Consider the following 18,219-nt stretch of genomic DNA (forward strand, 5'->3'; position numbering starts at 1 on the left):
TAATCTTCTCTGTGCTCTCTTGCTGTGTGAAAAACAGGAAAAATTTACTTGACAATACAAGGATGTAGTGAATCTGACTATATGAAGAGCTGTCCAATGCACAAATTAAACTGAAAATGATGATTTTTTTCCTCCAATCTTTTTCAAATATAGTAATCTTACAGTTAAAACATCAGTGCGGGTGAAAAGCAGACAAGTGTCTAAGATGACAATGTTCTTTTTTAGATGTTTCAGGTCAAAACATGTCATCTTTTTTCCAATAAATACATTCTTATTTTATTTGTCACTGGGAAGTCCCTGCCATGCCAAGCCTTCCCTCCATACTTCTTCAAATGGAAGAAGTTCAAAAATTATAGGATGGGCTGAAGGAATTTCTTTTGGCTCCAACTGATCTAAATTAGAGCAGTATTGAATATATTGAAATTACTGTGCTGTCTCATATGTAAACAGTTATCTGCTACTTCTCCTTTTTTCTTGTCTTCCGTCTTCTCTGTTCTCCTTCATCCTTTCTCCTCCATTTCTTGGAAATTGTCTCTCTTCCCTCTGGATTTGTGGGATTCCTGCACCTGGTTGAAAGCCTTGCCTACTTAGGAAAGTTTGAGAGGGTTTTTGTTTGCTTGTTTTTTAATAGTCTAAGATATTAATTTAAACTGTTGTTAAACTGCCAAAACCTGTCTGTACACTCTTAGGGTATGTCTACACTACGAAATTAGGTCGAATTTATAGAAGTCGTTTTTTTAGAAATCGGTTTTATATATTTGAGTGTGTGTGTCCCCACAGAAAATGCTCTAAGTGCATTAACTCAGCAGAGTGCTTCCACAGTACCAAGGCAAGTGTCGACTTCCGGAGTGTTGCACTGTGGGTAGCTATCCCACAGTTCCCGCAGTCTCCGCTGCCCATTGGAATTCTGGGTTGAGATCCCAATGCCTGATGGTGCTAAAACATTGTTGCGGGTGGTTCTGGGTACATATCGTCAGGCCCCCGTTCCCTCCCTCCCTCCGTGAAAGCAGCAGCAGACAATTGTTTCGTGCCTTTTTTTCTTGACTTACCTATGCAGACGCCATACCACGGCAAGCATGGAGCCCGCTCAGGTAACCGTCACCGTATGTCTCCTGGGTGCTGGCAGACGTGGTACTGCATTGCTACACAACAGCAGCAACCCCTTGCCTTGTGGCAGCAGACGGTACAATAGGACTGGTAGCAGTCATCGTCATGTCCGAGGTGCTCCTGGCCACACATGCATGCAGGGACTACATTAGAAGTTACTTGACCAGGTCATTCTCTTGAGTCCTGCAGTCAGTCCTATTGAACCATCTTACGGTGAGCAGGCAGGCGATACGGATTGCTAGCAGTCCTATTGTACCATCTTCTGCCGGGCAGGCAAGAGATGAGGATGGCTAGCAGTCCTATTGTACCATCTTCTGCCGAGCAGCCATGAAATGTGGATGGCTTGCAGTCCTTCTGCACCGTCTGCTGCCAGCCAAAGATGTAAAAGATAGATGGAGTGGATCAAAACAAGAAATAGACCAGATTTGTTTTGTACTCATTTGTTTCCCCTCTCCCCCATCTAGAGGACTCATTCCTCTAGGTCACACTGCAGTCAATCACAGAGAAGGTGCAGTGAAGTAAATCTAGCCATGTATCAATCAGAAGCCAGATCAACCTGCTCGTTCCAATAAGAACAATTACTTAGGTGCACCATTTCTTGTTGGAACCCTCCGTGAAGTCCTGCCTGAAATACTCCTTGATGTAAAGCCACCCCTTTTGTTGATTTTAATTCCCTGTAAGCCAACGCTGTAAGCCATGTCGTCAGTTGCCCCTCCCTCCGTCACAGCAAAGTCAGACAATCGTTCCGCGCCTTTTTTCTGTGCGGACGCCATACCAGAGCAAGCATGGAGGACGCTCAGCTCACTTTGACAATTAGGAGCACATTAAACATCACACGCATTATCCAGCAGTATATGCAGCACCAGAACCTGGCAGAGCGATGCCGGGCGAGGAGGCGACGTTCGCGCGGTCACGTGAGTGATCAGGACATGGACACAGATTTCTCTGAAAGCATGGGCCCTGCCAATGCATGCATCATGGTGCTAATGGGGCAGGTTCATGCTGTGGAATGCCAATTCTGGGCTCAGGAAACAAGCACAGACTGGTGGGACCACATAGTGTTGCAGGTCTGGGACGATTCCCAGTGGCTGCGAAACTTTCGCATGCGTAAGGGCACTTCCATGGAACTTGGTGACTTGCTTTCCCCTGCCCTGAAGCGCATGAATACCAAGATGAGAGCAGCCATCACAGTTGAGAAGTGAGTGGCAATAGCTCTGTGGAAGCTTGCAACGCCAGACAGCTACCGGTTAGTTGGGAATCAATTTGGAGTGGGCAAATCTACTGTGGGGGCTGCTGTGATGCAAGTAGCCCACGCAATCGAAGATCTGCTGATATCAAGGGTAGTGACCCTGGGAAATGTGCAGGTCATAGTGGATGGCTTTGCTGCAATGGGATTCCCTAACTGTGGTGGGGCCATAGACGGAACCCATATCCCTATCTTGGCACCGGAGCACCAAGCCGGCGAGTACATAAACTGCAAGGGGTACTTTTCAATAGTGCTGCAAGCTCTGGTGGATCACAAGGGACGTTTCACCAACATCAACGTGGGATGGCCGGGAAAGGTACATGACGCTCGCATGTTCAGGAACTCTGGTCTCTTTCAAAAGCTGCAGGAAGGGACTTTATTCCCAGACCAGAAAAATAACCGTTGGGGACATTGAAATGCTTATAGTTATGCTTAGGGACCCAGCCTACCCCTTAATGCCATGGCTCACAAAGCCGTACACAGGCACCCTGGACAGTAGTCAGGAGCTATTCAACTACAGGCTGAGCAAGTGCAGAATGGTGGTAGAATGTGCATTTGGACGTTTAAAGGCGCGCTGGCACAGTTTACTGACTCGCTTAGACCTCAGCGAAACCAATATTCCCACTGTTATTACTGCTTGCTGTGCACTCCACAATATCTGTGAGAGTAAGGGGGAGACGTTTATGGTGGGAGGTTGAGGTAAATCGCCTGGCTGCTGGTTACGCGCAGCCAGAGACCAGGGCAGTTAGAAGAGCACAGGAGGGCGCGGTATGCATCAGAGGAGCTTTGAAAACCAGTTTCATGACTGGTGTGAAAGTTCTGTTTGTTTCTCCTTGATGAAACCCCCCGCCCCTTGGTTCACTCTACTTCCCTGTAAGCTAACCACCCTCCCCTCCTCCCTTTGATCACCGCTTGCAGAGGCAATAAAGTCATTGTTGCTTCACATTCATGCATTCTTTATTCATTCATCACACAAATAGGGGGACGACTACCAAGGTAGCCCAGGAGGGGTGGTGGAGGAGGGAAGGAAAATGCTCCACAGCACTTTAAAAGTTTACAACTTTAAAATTTATTGAATGCCAGCCTTCTGTTTTTTGGGCAATCCTCTGTGGTGGAGTGGCTGGTTGGCCGGAGGCAATCCTCTGTGGTTGGGCGTCTGGGTGTGGAGGCTATGGAACTTGGGGAGGAGGGTGATTGGTTACACAGGGGCTGTAGTGGCAGTCAGTATTCCAGCTGCCTTTGCCGCAGCTCAACCATACGCTGGAGCATGCTGGTTTGATCCTCCAGCAGCCTCAGCATTGAATCCTGCCTCCTCTCATCACGCTGCCGCCACATTTGAGCTTCAGCCCTCTCTTCATCCCGCCACCTCTCCTCCCGGTCATTTTGTGCTTTCCTGAACTCTGACATTATTTGCCTCCACGCATTCGTCTGTGCTCTGTCAGTGTGGGAGGACAGCATGAGCTCAGAGAACATTTCATCACGAGTGCGTTTTTTTTCTTTCTAATCTTCACTAGCCTCTGGGAAGGAGAAGATCCTGTGATCATTGAAACACATGCAGCTGGTGGAGAAAAAAAAAAGGGACAGCGGTATTTAAAAAGACACATTTTATAAAACAGTGGCTACACTCTTTCAGGGTAAACCTTGCTGTTAACATTACATACATAGCACATGTGCTTTCGTTACAATGTCTCATTTTGCCTCCCCCCTCCCCGTGGCTAACAGCGGGGAACATTTCTGTTCAGCCACAGGCAAACAGCCCAGCAGGAACGGGCTCCTCTGAGTGTCCCCTGAAGAAAAGCACCCTATTTCAACCAGGTGACCATGAATGATATCTCACTCTCCTGAGGATAACACAGAGAGATAAAGAACGGATGTTGTTTGAACGCCAGCAAACATACACTGCAATGCTTTGTTGTACAATGATTCCCAAGTACGTGTTACTGGCCTGGAGTGGTAAAGTGTCCTATCATAAAGGACGCAATAAGGCTGCCCTCCCCAGAAACCTTTTGCAAAGGCTTTGGGAGTACATCCAGGAGAGCCGCGAATGCCAGGGCAAATTAATCCTTTCACATGCTTGCTTTTAAACCATGTATAGTATTTTAAAAGGTACACTCACCAGAGGTCCCTTCTCCACCTGCTGGGTCCAGGAGGCAGCCTTGGGTGGGTTCGGGGGGTACTGGCTCCAGGTCCAGGGTGAGACACAGTTCCTGGCTGTCGGGAAAACTGGTTTCTCCGCTTGCTTGCTGTGAGCTATCTACAACCACCTCCTCCTCATCTTCTTCTTCGTCCCCAAAACCTGCTTCCGTGTTGCCTCCATCTCCATTAAAGGAGTCAAACAATACGGCTGGGGTAGTGGTGGCTGAACCCCCTAAAATGGCATGCAGCTCATCATAGAAGCGGCATGTTTGGGGTTCTGACCCAGAGCGGCCGTTGGCCTCTCTGGTTTTCTGGTAGGCTTGCCTCAGCTCCTTCAGTTTCACGCGGCACTGCTTCGGGTCCCTGTTATGGCCTCTGTCCGTCATGCCCTGGGAGATTTTGACAAATGTTTTGGCATTTCGAAAACTGGAACGGAGTTCAGGTAGCACGGATTCCTCTCCCCATACAGCGATCAGATCCCGTACCTCCTGTTCAGTCCATGCTGGAGCTCTTTTGCGATTCTGGGACTCCATCATGGTCACCTCTGCTGATGAGCTCTGCATGGTCACCTGCAGCTTGCCATGCTGGCCAAACAGGAAATGAGATTCAAAAGTTCACGGTTCTTTTCCTGTCTCCCTGGCTAGTGCATCTGAGTTGAGAGTGCTGTCCAGAGCGGTCACAATGGAGCACTCTGGGATAGCTCCTGGAGGCCAATACCGTCGAATTGTGTCCACAGTACCCCAAATTCGACCCGGCAAGGCCGATTTAAGCGCTAATCCACTAGTCAGGGGTGGAGTAAGGAAATCAATTTTAAGAGCCCTTTAAGTCGAAATAAAGGGCTTCATCGTGTGGACGGGTGCAGGTTTACGTCAATTTAATGCTGCTAAATTCAACCTAAAGTCCTAGTGTAGACCAGGGCTTATTCTGGTATGAGTACCTTTTTTCGGTTTAGTTTGGTGGGTTTCATCTAAACCAAAAAAGCCACTCTTCTACTAGAATAAGAGTGTCCACGTGAGTGGGCTATACTGGTATAGCTGTATCAGTATAACTGTCAAAACTTTCCCATGTAGACAAGTTCTGTGCTTGTACAGCACCAAGTACAATAGGTTCCTGGTCAATGACTAGGACTCTTAAGTATTAAAGTTATACAAATAGGAAATAAGACCTTAAACATTGCATTTCAATGTTTTAATATTTTGCATTCAATTTTTAATGTTATTAGCTTGTAGAATAATCATAGGGCGAGCTGTTAGGTCCCAGTATATTGAGGTTACCTAAACAATTGCATTATAAAAGATTCTTGCCAACTTTTTTTGAGAAGATCTAACATCTCAGTTATTTGCAGAAGGCCTTTGAAATTAGGCAGAATGAAAGCTCTCAAGCTACAGAAGTATTCTTTTTCTTTTTTTAATGGTCCTTGAAATTCTGTTCAATTTTGGCTGAGATATAAACTTAAATATCACAATCTTTCTGCTGTGGTTTGCACTTGTGGGGAAAACTTTGACAGCATGCCAAATAAATAAACATGAACATTCTAAGGCTGGGTCCACACCAAAACACAGCAGCTCTCAAAGTTAGGAAATGTGAGCTTTGCAGTTGCCTGTGAAACGTTAAATCTGCCATCTTGTGCATAAACTTTATAATATAGCCTTTAAATTACATGACCACAAACTATTTTTTCTACGATCCCTGTCTTCGTTAGTGCAGCGGATGGATGAATAAGGGGCAAGGGGAATCTGGTATTTCCTAAATACCAAGTGTTTCAGTTTGCAACCTAAATAACATTCTTTCAACATAGGGGTGGCTTTTTTGGGGGTATATGATACAATGTATATTACATGAACACAATTGCAGAATATAATCCAAACTAGCCAAATCTCTTTGAAACAAAAAAGTTCCCTCTGAAGATATGACAAATCTTAATTGATTTACTCCCCAAAATGGGGAACAGTCTTCCTTATTTGAAGTTTTGAGCAACAACCACATTCTGCCATAATCATAAGGGAATATGTGCTATTTCAAAATATTTCAGAAATACAAAATACTATATTTTTGGAATAAAATGCCTGTTTTTTCTTCATATTTTAGAAAGAAGGGTAAATGTTGGGCGAGTTATAGAACAAACTTCCCCAAGTTATAAAGAAGGGAATGATCCTATTCTATACTGGAAAATGCTGTGGGAATGCTCACATAGATATTGGGAGCAGCTCAAGAAGAATATTTCTGCTGTCCAGTTCTCCTAAATTTCATAGCTTTCCCAGAGTTGGGATAGAGACTGGATGAGCCATTTACCCTCACGAACAAGCACTTGTCATGCTGTTCTGTTGTATGCTATTTTCTCAGATACCAACTTTTTCAGCAACATTGTACTAGACTTCATTCTGCTTCTAGCAATAGCATGACTCAGAGCAAGTCTTCCTATTAGTGGTCTGCGGCAAACATGTGAGAACTGGTGGCAATTTGTGCAGATGAGATTGATGGCCAGATAAACTTAGTAACTTTGGTGTGGGACTGTCTGAGCAGCTAGCCAAGACTAGCATTACCTACAGCAGCAAGCAGTACTCAGAAAAGATAGAGGAGCTTAAGCTCCTCTATGAAAATGCCTGTGACAATAGTAATAAGCCTGGAAAATATGTCTGGTCTGTGGAGAATTGGACCAGATCCTCAGAACTCATCCCTCCAACCAGCCCAAAGTGCTATAAGGTTCATTTCATTGCAATGGTAGAGGACAAAGAGGATCAGAAAGAAAACACTAGCTCCGTGAATCAGAGGAGAGAGAGAGAGCCAACTGGGGGGTGCCTAAAAAACACTACCAGAAACTTTTGGGGGACCTAGGATCTAGAGATAGCGGAGGAAATAGCAACTGAACTGGGAAGAGGAAATAGTGGTTGAGGGACCATCACCTGTGTACAACAGGTATACTGCTTTTTATTCTAAATGTGTACCATAGAGACTGACTTTTTCATCCCCCCCATCCCTGACTTGTGTATTTGTTATTTTCAGGGGTTTTATGGATGCTACCATTAGGATAAATTAAAGGCTAGCCATAACTTCACATCAGTGTCACTACCTGTCATGCAGCACTTCCAGCCATTACTTCCCTCAGCTTAAACCGTTCTCCTTACCTTCCCCTACCACCCCTTCTTCATGTCTACAGCACAAGTAGCAACTGCCAAACCCCTGTTTGTCCCACCTGGTTCTATTGCCCCACAGTCAGCATCACCCTTGGTAACACTCAGCCTTTGGCTACATGATCTCGCCATCCCCACTTAGCGTGAAAGTGCCCAGATGAACATGCCCAGCGGTTGCTGTGCCAGGTCATGTGTCTGGACTGAAAATGGAGGACAAGAACTGGGAAAAAAATATTTTTTTTTAATAGAAACTGCATTATAAAAAATATACGGATAGGAAATTTTTTGAAAGATTCTTCATATCGGTCACTGTAGCTAAAATACTCGCATTGCATTGCATGTGCTAGGCCATTGCACCTTATTAGCAATCACAGTTCACTTTTTCTGTTTGATACATGAAGTATTCCCAGGCATTGTGAGAAACAAAGGCTAATTAGGGGGAGCTGCTCAGGCTTTTAGGTTGACCAGCTGATGTCCACCAAGGTCCTCAAAGGTTCTATACCCTTGTTTGCTCATTGAAAGTAATGTGGCTGAGGGTTCTATTTATACATTTTATTTTTGATTAATTGTTTTAATAAAATCGCAAAAACATCCCCAAAGCTAAGATACTGTTAATAATATTCAATAATACTAAGACTAAAGCAATACAACTTTCAAATAAACAAATCGCGGTTTACTCAACAAGTTAGCTTCAATACTGGATTGGAATTAAATAATCAAATTAGTTAGTTGTAAAATTAATACAAGAAGTCTAAATTCTAAGAAGGAATTCAAGGAGGTGGCAGTCCATTTGGCTATATACCAGTTATAAGAAGTTTACCAAAATTGGTTGTATCTATAACTTGAAGATGGCTAAATATTTTGATAATGAAATGAAATGATTACTTTAAGTCTAAACTACTATCTTAGAGCTTCTTCCTTAGATTTCAGTTGCTGTGTAGTGTAGTGTAGTGGCTAACCCTTTCCTGCCCTATCCGTAAACAGAGATAATACAGCCCAGACCTAAAAGAACACTAACAAAACTCTTGTTTAGCAGTTGACAGCTGAGAGCTTCAAGTTTCTTAGGACGCTCAAAAGCAGAATGCCGAGCACGCTTTAGTGAATATCTTTTGAGATTGTTTTAGGGCCGTTTAACCTAGGGAACTTTCTTCGTGGTGCCTTCCCTAGGTGGCTTTTTACAGGCGCTCATACACCCAGGCATAAACAACCCTACCTTTCAACCCTAAAAACTAGAGAATAAAAAGGCTGCGATGTCTCCCAACTAATAAAAACAAAGACAAAAATAGAAAAAGTAAAAATAAGATACTGAAGATTAGGGTTTCTTTATTCACGGTCAGCAGTTTAAATAAATCTGACCCAAAATTTTATAAAAATAACTGCAAAGATCCTAGCAACAACCAGCCATTCAACATTCATCCATCAACAAAATTAAAAACAAATTTGAACATATTATGACCAGATATTGTTCTTGCAAACAATACAATTTAGTAATCTTGATATTTATGACCTGGGTCAGAAATCAAACAGCTTATCTTTGAAAGTGTCATGTTGATAAAGAAGCTACTTAAAACCTCTCAAGAAATAAAAACAACTAAAGTTTATAAAAGGTCTCTGTTCGCATATATGCTATTTCTCTCACAGGATATTATGCTAGAAAAGTGTCAGACTATTAGGTTTGGGGGAATAAGTGAACTATCTTTCTTGTCTATTTTCAAATATTAATTTTTTAGAAATCTAGTGGAGATACTAATGAATCTGAACATTTTTTGCTCACTTTTCTGCAATTATGTCCTAGAACCTTTCATAAAACGAGTGTTTGACTTTTGTAATCAAGGCAAAATTCCTTCCATCCCCACAGAAACTTGCACAGCATTTCCCTTCAGAGAGCTGATTCTGTACTGTCACCTGTATGAATAATTCTAGTGTGAATTTATCAGTCTTTCCCCTCTCTCCCTTGCAGGTGTGTTCTGCAAACTGGGTGGGGATGTTTTTCTGAGGCTCCTGTTTGCTTGCATTAACATTTTAGTCCTGGTACACTCACCACCAGCTGTCCCCTTCAAAGGTGTTTTTTTCCCACCTTCGAGGATCACTTTCTGATAACAATCTAGCACCCCCAATTACCCCTATAATTATGTGCTAATTTTAATTTTAGGTCCTTAAAAGTTCTAGGCCAAGGAGAAAGGGCATTGGAATTGAAAACTGAACTGAAATTATCTTACAGTATTTCTGTGGTTAATTGTGGTCATTTCATCTTTCACTGTAATTGCCATGGCAGTGTTATGGACTTCTCTGAACAGTGGTGGGGAAAGGAAATGAGAGTCCCAGTGATGAAAGCGTTATGAAACAGAGGGCCAGGGAACAAATCGAGTAAGGAAGACCTACTTCTGGACACACACAGTGACATTACTGGGACTCTGAATGTTCTGGGTCAAGGAACCCAAAAAGAAGATTTAGGCAAGAGAACAGGGAATTGATGCAGGACTGTTGGGGCTTGAGAGGGAAATTGATTCTGTTGAGTATATGAGAAGTCAAGAAAACCTGAGTGCCTAAGTGGAAAGTAACCACAGGGAAGGGTACTGGAGTGAGTGAGTGAACCCCGAGGTTGGTGGGAACATGAAAAGATGTGGGGGAATAGAGGAGCCTGGGGGTGGCAGGCAGAGGTATTGAGGTGAGGGGGCCCAGAGTGGGGAGATATTTGGGGGAGGGGGATAGAGGGAAATTGAGGGAGACCCACAGAAGTGGATTAGAGGGAATTGGAGAGGAGATGTGTAGCTAGGATGGTGGGGTGGCAGCTGTGTTGCCAGCTCTTGTGGTATTTTGGTGAGTCCAGCAACTTTGCAGCGTGGGTACTGGTCTATTGCAATCTCATTGGAAGATCCTGGGAACTCTAACATTTTTGCCTGTGCTGTAACTTTGCTGCAGTTCTGGCTGGAACCACCAGAGGCAGGCACTGTCAGGTTGAGCTGCAGTTCTAGCTGTTGCCAGCAGGGGCTGCCCCTCCACTTGCCGTGGAATCTGCTCCCTCAGTTGAGCTGCTGCCTATGCAGTGCATGGAAGCCCCAGGGGAAGGCAGCTCAGGGAACCAGTGCCGGATTAAGGTATAAGATAACTAAGCTACTGCTTAGGGCCTCACAATATGAGGGACCTCTAATAAAGAAAAAACTGACTCCATTTCAAATTTTATCAAAATCGGTTGATGAATAAAGGAGATACGGGAAAAAGAAAATGCTCTCTAAATATAGACATTTTTATTCAAATATGACAAATATACACTACACAAATACCCGAATCCTTCACTAATTGTTCATTATTGACAGGCGGGAGGCTGGGGCTGAGAAAAAAACAAAAATTGCACTTGTAAAATTAGTGTTTCTATGAGTAAGTCTGCTATCAGTCTCTTAAGGCAGTGTTTTGTTGGCAAGCTGCTACTGTTAAAATTCTGACCGTACCATCATACCTTAGTTAAACAAATAGATAATCTCACTGCCGATAAAATCGAGAAGAATGTGAGGGCAGAGATGGCAGTGTTGTGAAGCAATCCTGCCAAGCTCGTGCTCGTATGTTAGTGTGTTCTTTCTTCTTTTGATTAGTACAATTGTGTATTTTAGTGTGCACGCCGCTTTCTGCTTCATGAGCTATCCATGCTTCACATGATTGAGTTTGCAGGTGATCGTCTTATGGACTTGGGTCGAGTGGATCTTGAGGATAAATTTGTGTTGGCTTCCCTCCATCAGTTTCGGGAACTTCACAGTAAATATCCAAGAGTGCTGACGAAAGGATAGAGGGTTTTGAGAGAAATTAAGAAAGATATCATATATATCAAAATATTCTGAGTACTTGGTGAGCAAGTTATTTCAAACTCTGTGCATGTATGATTTATAGGCTATTAAAGCCTATAATAATCATTATATTTGCTAGAATATAGGCTAGCTTTTCTCATTTTCTCATTGCCTGTCTAGAGATTACCAGTCTTTTTTCTAGTACATTCTTTGTCTCTTTCGTGCATATAGCTTCTTGTCACTCTGTATGTCTGAGGTGTTTACTCAAGATTAATTAGTGGTCCTGAGGAGACAGAGTATAGAGAAGCGAATGTGAAGAGAGGGGTCTGCCTAGAAAAAAGACTGAGATTTTCTGCTCACCTGGTTTGGAGTGCACAAGAGAGCATACTACCTATAATATATTATCTAAAAATTCTTATATAGACTGGAGTATAGTGTCCAGTTCTGGGTGCCACGTTTCAGGAAGGATGTGGACAAATTGGAGAAAGCCCAGAGAAGAGGGACAAAAATGATAAAGGTCTAGAAAACATGACCTATGAAGGAAGATTGAAAACATTGGGTTTGTTTAGTCTGGAAAAGAGAAGACTCGGGGGGGGGGGAGAGGGCGGGGATGATTACATAAGTTTTCATTTATGTAAAAAGTTGTTACAAGGAGGAGGGAGAAGAATGGGTTTTCTTAACCTCTAAGGATAGGAAAAGAAGCAATGGGTTTAAATTGTAGCAAGGGAGGTTTAGATTGGACATTAGGAAAAAAATCCTAACTTTCAGGGTGGTTAAGCACTGGAATAAATTGCCACAGGAGGTTGTGGAATCTGCATCATTGGAGATTTTTTATGAACAGGTTAGACAAACACCTGTCAGGAATGGTCTAGCTAATATTTAGCCCTCCCATGAGGCAGGGGACTGGACTAAATGACCTCTCAAGGTCCCTTCCAGTCCTATGATTCTATAAATCACATATCCTATGCATAATAGATTGTATTTTTAAGTACGGCAAAAGAAAAATCCCAACAATTCATTGTTTTGTAGCAAAAATTAAATTGGAATAAACGTTTGTAAATATATTTTATATATAGCCTGAATAAACTTTGTGTTTCCCTAGCAAAATTAATCAAACATTTTTTCATTTATTCATGTGAAAAGAATAATAATTGTCCTTATTCATGGTGTAAAAATATTATATATCCTCTCTTGTTTTCCTGTGAGTACATAGACAAAATAGCACCAACTTTCACAGAAATATCCTGGTAAAATAACACAGGTTTTCAGCATATATAATATATATATTAATAAAAATATTATTTTTGTTGTATTTATATATAAATCTCAAGGTTTATAATATAACATTAAATTTTTTACTTGTTACAATAAAAACTTTCTGCTATTAATTTTAGTACCAATCTTAGATAATTCAGCATAACCTTCTATAAAAACAAAACAAATCAATTTATTGGAAAAATACAACCTGCATACAATTTTCTGATGGCTTGCTTATTACCTGGGTGTAATTCAGATCAATATAACTAATAGTTGAGCTTTAAGCTTATGGGTTATCCGCATCCCATATCCTTTATTGCCTCTTGTTGCCATCTTATATCCTCTAAGAGTCTCATTGCGTATTCAGACAATGAATTCCACAATTTAAATGCCCCAGCAGAGAAGAAAAAATTCCTGAACTCTTCTAGTAAACTGTATTATTTACTGTATTTTTTTAGTATTTGTGTATATTGTATTATTTACTTACATATGCAATTAGTTCAAAGAATTTGTCTAAAATTGATTTCTATCATGTCATCGTTACAGAGAGGGCTGCTGAAAATGAAGATTATTCTATTTTTACAATTTAGCCTTTGTATAGATGCAAATATAAAGCTTTCATGTTTTGTATATTCAATGTCCTTTCTGTGAAAATAATAAATTCCTTTTTTTTTTAATGGTATGGGGCTTCTTATACTTAAATTCACAGAATCATAGAATATTAGGGTTGGAAGAGACCTCTAGTCCAGTCCCCTGCTCAAAGCAGGACCATAGCTTAGGGCCTCAGCGTGTCATAATCTGGCCCTGGTTGGAACAGAGAGGTGAGAGAAGGAAGTGATCCTAGGTGTGCATGCTTCCCATCTTTACATCCTGTGGGGAGCCAGTTCCTTTGCTGCAACTGAGCTTCAGCATGGAATGGGCCAGGCAGCGGCCGTAATGGGGAGTGGAGAGGGATCTGGGCAGGGATAGTGATTTGGGAGGAGGAACTGAGCAGTGTGTGCCAGGGATTGAGGGGAGAGAAGGTGCTGGGACAAGGCCAACATCTGGTGATGGGGGAGGCGCAAGGCTGGGTCTGTGCCCAATGGAAGTGGAGAGCATGAGACAGAATAATGCCCATTGGATGGAGGGGCCTATAGGGACCAGGGCATGGATGAAGAACCACAGAACAGTGCATGGGGAGGGGATCAGGGAAAGGTGTTGAAGTGTCCCACCTATCAACTAGGAGTAAAAAAGAGTAGGTCCTCCCAAATGTGAAGTGTGCGCGCACATCTCCCCCCTCCCCCACCCCCACGAATTCAGAAAACAGACCAAAAAGGCAATGGGAGTGTAGCTCAAAAATCGTGAGTTTTGTAATCTCATGATTTTTTTTGTTTTTGTTTGTTTGTTCTGTCATGATTTTTCAGCTCAGGGGTAGTCAGTACTGGACTAGGTAGAAGTGGGTGGATGGAATAGAGGGGAACAAAGCAAAGGAGGAATTTGAGAAGGAGAAACAGGGTGACCAGAAGTGCCCTCCCCCCCTTTCCTGATTCCTATTCTATATAATGAGGAATTTTGTGGATGAACAGCTAGGGCTTGGGCCATCAGAATGTAGTGTTTGGTCTTGGGGTTATGGGACAGAGAAATATGGGATTTAGGGAGAGAATGTAATTGATGAAACTGGGGCACAGAATAGACTAATAACCACTGGGGGCACAGTGGCTCTCAACCTTTCCAGACTACTGTACCCCTTACAGGAGTTTTGCGTACCCCCAAGTGTCACCTCACTTAAAAACTACTTGCTTACAAAATCAGACATAAAAATACAAAAGTGTCACAGCACACTATTACTGAAAAATTGTTTGCTTTCTCATTGTTACTGTATAATTATAAAATCAATTAGAATATAAATATTGTACTTACATTTGAGCGTATAGTATATAGAGCAGTATAAACAAGTCATTTTATGAAATTTTAGTTTGTTCTGGCTTCACTAGTGCTTTTTACGTAGCTTGTTGTAAAACTAGGCGAATATCTAGATGAGTTGATGTACCCCCTGGAAGACCTCTGTGTACCTACCCCCAGCGGTGTGTGTACCCTTGATAGAGAACCACTGGACTAAAAACTGAGAACTGAACTGTTGGAGGGGGAGGCACACAACGGATGAATTTCAGAGCAGGATTGGGTGGAGGTTCAATCTCAACGGTCTCAGGCCTCTTTGCCCTGCTGAACTAGGCTATGGGTAGGAGTGACCGAGAGTGAGTAAATCCTGAGTTCAGCCCCAGAGGCAGGAGCGGGAGAACTACTCGGTAGACCCCAGACCTGAATGGGGGGAGCAACTGTGGGCATGTGGAAAAAGTTGTGAATAGAGCCCTGCGTGGATAGAAATTTATACCTGTGAATGCAGATCTCCTTGGATAGAAATCGGTATCTGCAGAACCGCAGGGCTTTCCCAGGAACCATAGCGGTGAAAGGAGCAGAATGTGGGGCTGCCACTCCCAGGAGCCAGCAGCCCATGCCGGCAGTGCCTCCAGCTCAGCCCACTGGGACAGGCACCAGGCTCGCTGGCAGCTGTCCCTGGTCACGCTCTTGTGTTGAAGCGGTGCACATGCCCCCAGACAGGAGATGCAGACAGCTGCATAGAAGGGCAGGGGCAGGGATGGGGCTAGAGGTGGTACAGCTGTGCCAGAAGAGCTGCTGACTTGGGGCACTGGCTCCATGTTCTGCTCCTTTCACCGCTGTGGTTCCTGGGAGAGCCCTGCAGTTCCACGGATACCAGTTTATATCCACATCTGCGGATATAAATTGGTATCAGCATAGGGCTCTAGTTGTGAACTGTCCAGGAGAGCTCAAGCTGGCATTGCCAGCCCTCCTTCTCTGACTGCTTAACTACTGCTGCAACAACTTCTCGTTCCCATGGAATATATAGTGCTGTGAGTCCTGCTGCCTTTTCACTGTTCTTTAATAATAAAGACCTCATCTTTGCTTTAATATACGTTATTCAAAACTGAGGCGACAAATTGATAATCACTACATTAATTACTGACCCATCTCTGTAGGCCAACAGCCCTTCCTGTCCTGCTTTCAGTCTCCCAAATAAAGCTGAGCGAATAACACATATTTTGGTTTGGTGGTCAAATTTGCGGGGGAGGAGCAGGAAAAGAGTTGGGGGATGGATAGGTTCCTTTTGAACCGAAACTGATGGGTGGGTTTTTCCTTTCCCCCCTGAAATGAAAATGCAACAAATTTTTGTTCGAGTTGAAATGAAATGTTTTGAATGTCCAAATTGACACTTCTAAATGAAATTAAATTTTGAAATGGTTCTGCAGATTTCTTTTTTTAAACAAACTTTTGGCGCTTCTGAAATTTTTATTTTATTAACTGACTGGGTTTGTATAACTCACTGGGTTTGTATAATCTAGGAGCAGTTTCATGAGCCATGGCAAAAGTGGGTATGCATTGTCACCCAAAATCAGTGTGGGTTGAGGCACCATTAATGTCAATTTTGTTTAATAGGAATAGAGTTTCGTTTTGTGCCCTCTGAAAAGTCCAGTTTTTGAAAATTCTGGCAGCATGCCCTTTTTCTGGCCACCATACATGTCCATGATGATTCACTAAGATCTGCATTGCCACTGAGTAATACCGCTTTCTGTTAATGTACTCTTGGCCTTTTTTTCAGGAGCTTTGTATGCTCAGCTGTTTTTGAGACTCAGGCCCTAAATATGTTTCCATTTGATCATTAGAGAAGAGTATCATGATTAAATTTTAAAAATATAGTGCATAAAGTGTGTGTCTGGGAAAATTACTCTTGTTTCTCTCAGAAGTAACACAATATTGCTTATCTTGTTACCTAACTGGAAAAATGTCATAGAGTTAGGGCTTCATCCACCTACAGAAAATTGACGGAAGGGTTCTTCAAAGGGCCAGGAATTATTTCAAAGAACATAGTGTTCTCTGATGTATTGCCTGGTGGAAATGTAGTCATGTGAAATATTGTTTTCAATGTATACAGAGCGAGTCATAAAAGGAATCTGCACTGCAAAAGGTGAGATGATAGACCATTAAGAAGTACATCTGGCACATCATTTGCATTGAGCAGGGGAGTGTGTCTTCCACAGCAGCTAATTTGGCTAGTACTAAAAGAAGGCATCTCTTATTAGATACCCTGTATACCTATCCACAGAGATGATTTGAAGGAAATTTCCATTGTTACTTTAATTGAACTGCTTTTTCCCATTTCCTTGACAGTGAAGTTGAGTATTTCCTGAGTGCTATTCCCACTGTGCTAGATGAACAGTTACTGATAATTACTGCCTTTATATTGTGACTTTGGGAATTGGCATTAAATATTATAGGTGTGCCTAGGACCTCTGTAGAAGCACCTTATTCCTCCCTACTTGTCAGTGTACACTATAATGTTGTCAGAAATTGCTGGTGTATGTTGCCCTGTGAGCAGCACACTAGAAATCTGTTAATCTCTGCACTGTCCAAGGATTTAGTCTCTCCCTGGGGAGTTTGGTTCCCATCTCTGTTTCTACAAGATTTCCTGTTTTTACTTCTGAAAACAGTTTTTTTTGTTTAAATCCTGTCTGGTTGCAAAGATAACCTTCTGAGTAGAAATAAATGTGGTTGTATGGAGGCAGACATTGAAAGAACAGCATAAGACAAAACTACCCTTTCCCTTCCTGCAACTTTCTATTACCGGTCAAATCTTTCCACAATAAACGCTTATCAAAAAACCACCAGTGCATTGAGTCTCTAATCCACCTACAGCTTTCCACACTCTTAAGCCTGCCTCCAACTGCATTCCTGCTCCCTTGCTAAAACTTTCCTGGGCACAAAAAGGGAAAGATTTTCCCCTTAAACCTGTTATTCAGCAGGATAGCTGGAATTTTAAGAAAGAGTTTTACGCCCAGATAAAGTATGGAAATTGGACAAGAGGGATTCCTGTTTTTGAAGAATTTGATTTAACAGATCAGTGTAAGGACACTAAAAGGAATGGTGAATTTAAAGCATACTGATTACCCTAACTTGCTAATTAAAACGTTAACTAGTGTTTGTACTGGACAGCCCTCTCAGAATATGAAACACTTCTTATATGCTAAGAATTATTACTCCACAGAAACAGGAATGAATGAAACAATTTATAAATTTCTGTGGGGAATATGATCTGCCTCTGAGATTTAGTCTGAACAACATCTGCTTAATGTGATTTACATATCCTCTTTAGCAATGCATCCACCTAACAAAGAATCTTCCTCCTTATTCTACTCCTGGGGGAATTCTGCACCTGTGCATAATTAGTAAGCCATGTGTACTTTTAATTTTTGCACAGAAAAAAGCTGTTGCTGAAAAATTGCTGCAGTTCCACCTTTTGCCCACCATAGGGCACTGTGGCAATAGAACACAGCAGCTGTTCCCAGCCAGCTAGGGGGGAGAGAGTCTGCAGAACCTTCCTCACAGTGCCTGTAGGGCCAGGTCGGGAGATGGGCTTTGGGGAGACAGTGTCAGGCTGCTGGAAGGTCAGATGGGCTCATAAGGGCTAGTGGGGGAGGACAGACTGGGGCAGGGGCTGAATGGGAGTGGA

General features: G+C 42.6%; 1 protein-coding gene across 3 annotated transcripts in view; it reads left to right on the plus strand.

Annotated features, from left to right (window-relative positions):
• LOC140905265 (ADP-ribosylation factor-like protein 8B) overlaps positions 1-18,219 on the plus strand; it is a 52,353-nt gene that overhangs the window by 8,692 nt on the left and 25,442 nt on the right. The gene's annotated exons all lie outside the window — the stretch shown is intronic.

The sequence above is a fragment of the Lepidochelys kempii genome, chromosome 1 (assembly GCF_965140285.1).
Source record: "Lepidochelys kempii isolate rLepKem1 chromosome 1, rLepKem1.hap1, whole genome shotgun sequence".
NCBI lineage: Eukaryota > Metazoa > Chordata > Testudines > Cheloniidae > Lepidochelys > Lepidochelys kempii.